Source organism: Mauremys mutica, chromosome 8 (assembly GCF_020497125.1).
Source record: "Mauremys mutica isolate MM-2020 ecotype Southern chromosome 8, ASM2049712v1, whole genome shotgun sequence".
Classification (NCBI taxonomy): Eukaryota; Metazoa; Chordata; order Testudines; family Geoemydidae; genus Mauremys; species Mauremys mutica.
The window spans coordinates 13,696,902-13,704,900 of NC_059079.1; positions in this window are offsets into that span (position 1 = coordinate 13,696,902).

Here is a 7,999-nt window from a genome sequence, read left to right on the forward strand (position 1 = left end):
TCCGCCTGCTTCAGCCCCTTCTTGCTACCCAGAAGAGCCAGAGTGATGTCAAAGGGCCATAAAAGCCCCCGTTCTGCTTGGTGGACCTTCCCCAGGTGCAAGCACTGCACTCTGGATGACAGCTGTAATAAGGCTGCCTTGTGAGACAGTCTCAAGCCCTGGCAGAGGGGTCAAACAGCTCAGGCTGGATGATGTAGGGGCACATCAAGGACAAGACCACTGCACTGCAGAGATTCTGGGCAGCACTGCAGCCCATAAGGCTGCCCAAGGAGGCTGCCACCACTTCAATAGCTGTCTGCATTATGCCAGGGGCCTCTCCAGGATCAGCAGAGTGCAAGGGTGGCTTAAAGGCACCTTAGCCAGCCCCCGCCCCCAATCCTCCCCGCCGCCATTCCTCTGGGCCACGAATTCTGCACTGTATCTCTTACAGGCTCAGCACAGAATCTCAACCATAATCTTCAAAGCCTGCTCTTCAGCTCTCATTTAACTTATCAAGGGCTTCACTGCAGTACAGATTTACGGAACACACCCCTGCTGTATTAACGTTTTCATTCCTGGTTGGGATCTTGACACGTTCTTTTTTCCAGACCTTCCCAAAAGCTGCCAAGCTTCCTACAAAGTGAAAAGATGGTTTGGTGTAAATCTGGGCAAAGGATTTTCATTCTCCACTTGAATAATTTTGTCTAGGGTGTTTAGATAACTATGATCAGAGATGAGTCCAAGCCACCAAACTTAGGAGTATTTGGATCCAGGTTTTGGGATCGATCCACTATCAAGTTAGAAGACACTGACACAATTCACGTTCAGATCTGGGTGTGGATTTCAAATATCCCCAAAGGGTGTGGGCCGGGCTTTTTGCTTCAGGCCTCCTTCCATATGATGCCTCATGAGGGAGGCTTCTCTCACCATCTTCTTTTTGCAGCCAGAATGAATTCCCCACCGATGCTGGTTTTGTTCCATGCGCCTATGTCCAAAACTTGTTTTAAACTGTGTTTCCGAGAGCCAATTAAACATCACAGGGGAACACCCAATTTTGAAAGGCTGCAGAAATGCCATGAAAAGAACCTTTGAGACAAATGATGCTGAAGAACTCACATTGACCTTAGACAACTTGGCTGACTTAATGATAAAATTTATGTTGCCACTAGCCTGAAATACAGACCCACTTGATGAATGCTCCTGATGTTGCTTTCTCTGCATATCATCAAAACGTTTTGATATCTTCTACTTCAACAAGGGCCAGAGGCATACTTTATCTTAATAGGTATGCCTTCTCCTGCTCGAACTTCTAGTAGTTGGAAGTTAAAGCCAGACAAATTCCAATTAGAAGTAAGGCACACATTTTTAACAGCTGATTATCCACTGCGACAAAATACAGAGGAAGCGGAAGATTCTCCACAGTGCTTAATTTGTAATGAAAGAGCTACCAGGGTTCAAGCCATTAGGTGCTGGGGCTCAAGCAATTTTTTTACTTTAATGAGTAATGTGGCAAGCCCAGAGGTGTCAGGCCTATGAACTGCCAAATTTAGAGGTGCCAGGGCTCGGCCCTGGCAAGCCCTGGAGCAAATTAAGCACTGATTCTCCAGCTCCTGAAGTCTTCATATCCAGACTAGATGCTTTGCAGGAAGATATGTCTTAGCCAAACACATGTTATTGGGCTCAGTATAGGGGTATCTGGATGAAATTCTATGGCCTGTGGTCAGAATAGAGGATCCTTTCTGGCTTTAGATCTTTGAATCCTCTCTGAATCTGGGACTATTTAAATAGCTGATAGGGCAATGCCAGTAAACACATTTGAAACATATGGAAGCACAGACTCATCAACAGCCACTGCACAAATTGCTTGTATACCACCACATCCCTCACTCTCTGGACTGGCTTATCCAGTATTGCCAACTCCAAACGATAAAAATCATGAATCAGTCTCCCATCTCCCCATCCCTTCCCCCCAAATCACCAGAGTTTTTTTAAAATGATCAATGCTGAGTTGTTTTTATTTGACCTTTGGGCTTTGAGTCTTCAGGGTGCACCTGGGTCACACTTTCAAGCTTCTGCACAATCACGAGGGCAAGAAACATCCTCTTTTTAAAAATGAAAGCTGAGACTCTTACCCCACTAAGAGCTGGAGCTTTAAGTCAAACATCAAATATCCTGCAACTCATTGGCAGTATCGCTTACCTGATGCCAAAACTACAAGTCATGGCATGGCTGACTCATGGAATCGCTTTACATTCACTTTAGTTTTCATCTTCCGCTCAGTTGCTGCCAGAATCTTTATCAAGGTGGATCATGTGGATGGCTTTCTGTGTCCGATGATTAGCCTGGAGAAATGCTGGTATGTTACCAATAAATACTAATGAACCCAAATGCTGATTTTATCTATTGCCACTGGACTTCACTGAAAAGATTGCATGTGTCCATACTTAAAGTTCATGTGGAAAAATCAGCATATTTTTCATGTCTGCTCTTAATCCACTTAATCTATCTATTTTAGGGTTTTCTACCATGCCTGTCACTGTAGTGTCTTAATATCAGACAGTGTCACTCCATAAATTATGCATGCTAGTTGGGATTGAGAGGGCTCTGGTGGAACAGAGTAAACCAGTGAAATAAAATGTCAACAAATGCAATAGCCTTTGTCAAATTCAGATGAGAAGAAATTAATTCTATAAAAGGGGACTCTCAAAATAGCTTGGCACCAAGCTGTAACAAGAGACAGCCTTTCGCTGGTGGAGAAGGACGACAGAATGACAGTCTGCCCTTACGGAACTCAGCCTGGTTAAAGCGAGGGCTTTTCCGCCACGACTGTCATTTTAATATCATTTATTTTTTTAAAAAGCAGTAAACAGGATCTTGCTTCAAAAGTTCCAGAGTCTTCAGTAATCAAACCAAGCCACTTCATGATCAGCCAAAAAGACTATTATTATTCCTATTTGTGCAGATATGATCTGAAGAAAAACACACCTCTAGGACTAATAATAAATAATAACGCTATTCATACATTTGCACTGGTTACAAGATGTCAATTTCCCCATAATTGAAAGGAACAGAAAAGGGTATACAAATAGTAGTCTGTGGTGAATAAGTATTGCCCAGTGCTTTGGGTTGAAGAGATTTCTTATGGGTACATGTATGTTATGAAAGAAAAGTGTTTTAGCATCCAAAGGACCCTGGAATAATTCTCCTGAATTTTTGCACAGAGCCTTATTCAGAGTGGCTGAAAGTGCCTGTTATTTAAACACAAAGGTGTTTCAAATGGGAAATGATTTCCAGGAGACCAAGACACCTTAACCACCCAGGGGACAGAGCTTCGGGCAGACAAACAGGCAAGGAATCCAAGCAGATACTTCCATGTCTCTGTTATTCAGATCTCAGTGCTACAACTGAGGCCCGGTCTACACTACACACCTATGATCGGTATAATTACGAAAAATCCACACCTCTGAGAGACATAGTTATACTGACCTAACTTCTGACACACTCCCCTCTCACCCCCGTGCAGACAGTGCTATGTTGATGGGAGAGTTTCTCCCTTGGGGATGTGGATTAATTAACTGGCGGAAGATGTTCTCCTGTTGGTGTAGTAGCATCTTCACTAACGCGCTACAACGGCACAGCTGCATCAGTGCCACACCACCGCTCTAGCACTGTATGTGAGGACAAGCCCTTAATTTATCGGACTAGGAGGAGGAAGAGAGACAGTGATCAGGTTCCTGGTTGTGATTATGCAAGTTGTAGAATGAAGGTTCTGTACCCACCTTTGCTATTTTATTCTATTTTTTAAGACTGGTTATGGGGGAAGGAGCAGAGGGATGTTGATCTGTATAGTGGAGTTGAGATACTATCTTTTTAAAGCTTTCAGAGTCTTTTTAAAATTCTGCCCCAGCCTGAGGACACAAGAAACCGCATTTGAGTTCAGCTCTGTGAAGCCTGAAAGCTTGTCTCTTTCACCAACAGAAGTTGGTCCATTAAAAGATATCACCTCCCCTACCTTGTGTTTAAAGTCACACATGTGCTTAAATATCTTCTTGATTCCGGGCCTTCATTAGCTAAGTATTACTGAACTAGCTGTGGCTGACATCACTTATGGGCAAGAGTGGCCAGTTTAAGTAGCTCATTCATCACAGCAAGCAGCTATTTTTGGAGTCAGATACTGCCAATTACGTTCCCTCCCACCCCCATGTCAGTCCCTCTAGCCTGTGATGAACAATGTTTATTCTACGTGTTGGGGAGTGGGGAAGCTCTGATAAATCTATTAAGTTGTTTTCCCACTGTAGCAAAAATAACAGGAGGAGAAAAAAATCACTAGGCAAATGAGCTCACCTCAAGCTGCCCATTACTGTAATTGTTTATACTTTGTTCCAGAGCATACTGATAGCATGGTGACAACTTGTGTAATTTGGGAGATGAGCTGGGTGGGGTGACAGTTAAAATCTTTTAAGGAAGTCTGGGGAGAGAGTCTGCCTGAGGAGATGTTTTTCCAAACAGAACAGCCTGTTTTCCACTCAAACGCAGTCAAATTTTTGACTTCACACCTTAGTTTCTACTAAGTGAATGACTGTAAAACAGAGCTGAGGGTTTTTTTAGTGAAGTAAAATATAGGGAGAGCATTATGTACACTGGATGTATGCAGCAAATGGTAAAATCACCATTTCTTTACTTTTCTCCTTTTTCTTTTCCTAAGGCTGTAATGATCACTGTCCAAGCTGAGGCTTGAAGAGCATTGAAGTATTCCTGAATTCTAATTCTCTGGCATGTGCGCCATCTAGTGTTCATTCACTATGAAATGCAGATTTGTCAAGACTAGAGAGCCAAATTTATCTTTGAGACAACTCCATTAAATGGAGTTACACCATGCATGAAATTGTCCTCGGATATCAGACAACCTCCAATTCTATCAATTCAGATGAACTAATATAGCAAACAAAAAAGGCGCCAGCTCGCTAGTTAGTTAGATGGGCAGGTGGAACTCAGTATTTTCATGCTTGAAGTCCTATGCAAATACCCCAGTTTTAGCTACTCCTCTAAAACACTCTCTTATGGTCTGAGCTTGTCTGGGGTAGATGCTATTGTCTTCCTTGTTTACTGATTTTGCCAGATGCTGCCATTTCCTTTCTGTGTCACTGAACCAATTGATTTTTCAGTGAGTTTGTTTGCCCTGTCTGACTGGACTTTCTTGCTGAATTTTTTTCAGGACCTTGACAGAAATCATATCTGGTGTTGGGAGGAAGGGCTTCTTCTGATTTCTTCTCTTTTGTTTGTTAAATTACACAACATTAAGGATAACACAAACAGGCAATCAGCAGGCTTTTGAAATCAAGTCCGCAAACATTCAGATAGCTTGCCAGAAGCCAACACAATATAATGCACACAAGTTCTAAAAAACAGCTAATGTGCTGAGTGAGTTTAAGCCGGTTGTTAATGTTGATTTAGCTGCCTTGTCTGTGTGGGGAGATTGTTCCTACAGGTCACAGAGTAGGAGAGGAGAGGCGAGAATGGAAGAAAAATAGACAACAATTTGAAATACAGAAAAGAAATAAAAACAACCAAATGAAGGCAGGAAATAAAGAGAGAACAGCTAATTAAATAGAATGGCAACACCTTCAGAAAGAAAGTGTTAAGCCAGCAAGTTGATATATAGTAGCACTCAGCATTACTAGTGGAAATGGAAACATAACTAGGAAGCCATCCAATAACAACTAATATGAACAGGGTCCATCTTTTCTCCCTGTATTGATATATTTTTTTCTAAGACTCATATGTTTTCCCCGATGGACATGGAGATTGGAAAGAGAGTATCCTCTTAATTGAGGAAAAAAATTGCTCATGTGCCTAACTGATTTAGGAGCCTAATTCCCATTTTCGAAAGTCAGATTGGCATGTAGGAACCTAAAGGCTTGTCTACACAAACATTTAGTTAAGGGCCTATCAAAGAGACTGCATTTCAGATGTAAGGATAAGCAGGAAGTGAAGGACCAGTGAAAGGTTCACTGATGGCCGGCTCATTACCCAGGATGTGTGGCTGCATAAGGGCATATGGGGGAATTAAACCCAGTGCTCAAACACAGCCAATCCAGGCCCTACATTCAGGTGCTCAAGATAAGTGGGTTTGCGCTCCTGCTGCTCACCCCTCTCCCTGTGTATGTAGGTGGGTGGGTTGGCCCCTCTGCCTTCATTTATCTTCCCATCTAGCTAACCTCCTCCTGATAAACCAAAGAGAGAATTTAAAAGGAAAATTTTAACATGTTTGCAAACCATCATTCTGCTTCTGTGCTCTCTCTCTCTTTCCCCACCCTGTTTCTGTCTTGTTGTCGAAGGGTGCACCTGCCCTACAGCACCCCCTTCTGGCCAGCATAGCTCTGCTGAGGCCCACATCAGTTCCCCTTAAAAAGTCCACACAGTCCGTATATTCAAAGCATTCCCCTTCTGGGATCCAGTTTATTAAGTCCTGCACAAAGACTTTCCAAATAGAACTCATACCTACAAAGTCTTCATTCCTGTTTCAATGGGGCCCAGCCCCTCCTTTCCTTTGTCTTTCCTTTTAAGTTTATTTTTTTCACCCCAGTCCCACAGCCCCTCCTCCCTAAAGGTCTATCTTCCCTTATCTTCTGTCAGCCTAGCTGCATCTACACTGGGGGTTTTGCCAGCATCATTATGTTTGCAGAATGTGTGGGTTTTGTCACACCCCTAAGCAACAAAGCCGTGCTGACAAAAATTTGTAGTGTAGACCTGGCTTTGCAGCACACTGAGGAGCGGTAACAAGGTGTAAGAATGTGTAAGTTAAAACAGGGTGAGGGCTACTTTAACTGACACTTCCTTACATTCTCATGCTAATTGCTTTTCTTGCTGTTCCTCTCTTCTGACCAGGGGCGGCTCTAGGCACCAGCAAAACAAGCTGGTGCCTAGGGCGGCCAAATCTAGGGGGCGTCCCCTGCTGCCGGGGGGGGGCGGCAGGCTGGGCCGGCGGACCTGCCGCAGTCATGCCTGCGGGAGGTCCACCGGAGCCCCGGGACGAGCGGACCTGCCGCAGGCATGACTGCGGAGGGGGCGCTCGTCCCGCGGCTCGGCTGGACCTCCCGCAGGCATGACTGCGGCAGCTCAAGCGGAGCCACCGGACCAGCCGAGCCACGCGGGACCAGCGGTCCCTCTGCAGTCATGCCCGCGGGAGGTCCGCTGCTCCCGCGGCTCCGGGGCGCCTCCCGCGCATGACTGCTTGGGGCGGCCAAAAAGCTAGAGCCGCCCCTGCTTCTGACTTCTTGTGTGAGCAACAGCAGCTCAGACTCCCCAGGCTAGTCTACATTACACAGGCTTTGCCGATACAACTGAACCGGTATAGCCCCCTAGTGGAGATGCACCTTCTACTGGCAAAAGGAGTTCCTTCGCTGGTATAGTTAAACCACCTTCCCAAATGACATAGTATATTGGCAAAAAGACCCTTTTGCTGAGGTAAGCTGAGTCTACCAAGGGGCTTTTGCCTGCATAGCTGTGTCAGTAAGAGATGTGGGTAGGGTGACAGTCCTGATTTTTGGGTCTTTTTTTTATATAGACTCCTATTGCCCCCTACCCCCGTACCGATTTTTCACATTTGCTGTCTGGTCACCCTAGATATGGGACCCGGATCAACATTGTTATGCTGACAAAGCTTTGTAGTGCAGCCCTAGTCACCCATATACTTAGTGAGCCAAATTCAAAGGCGACAGGTAAGATGTAAGTTCCACATTAGTGATTAGATGTGAATATAACTAAGGGCAGAGGGAGTCTAAGGGCTTGTCTACATGGGGAAATTTATCAACAGAACTATATCAGTATAATTATACCACCATAACTATGCTGATATAACTCCTCTTGTTGACATTCCATTTCTGGATTTAGAATGCCTATTTTTTTTTTTTGGTTTAGTTTATGTCTCTTTGGAAGTGGTTTAAGCTAATCCCCGAAAAAGCCAAAGGAGCATCTACATGGTGAGTTATAGCAGCATAGCTACAGCAGTATAATCATA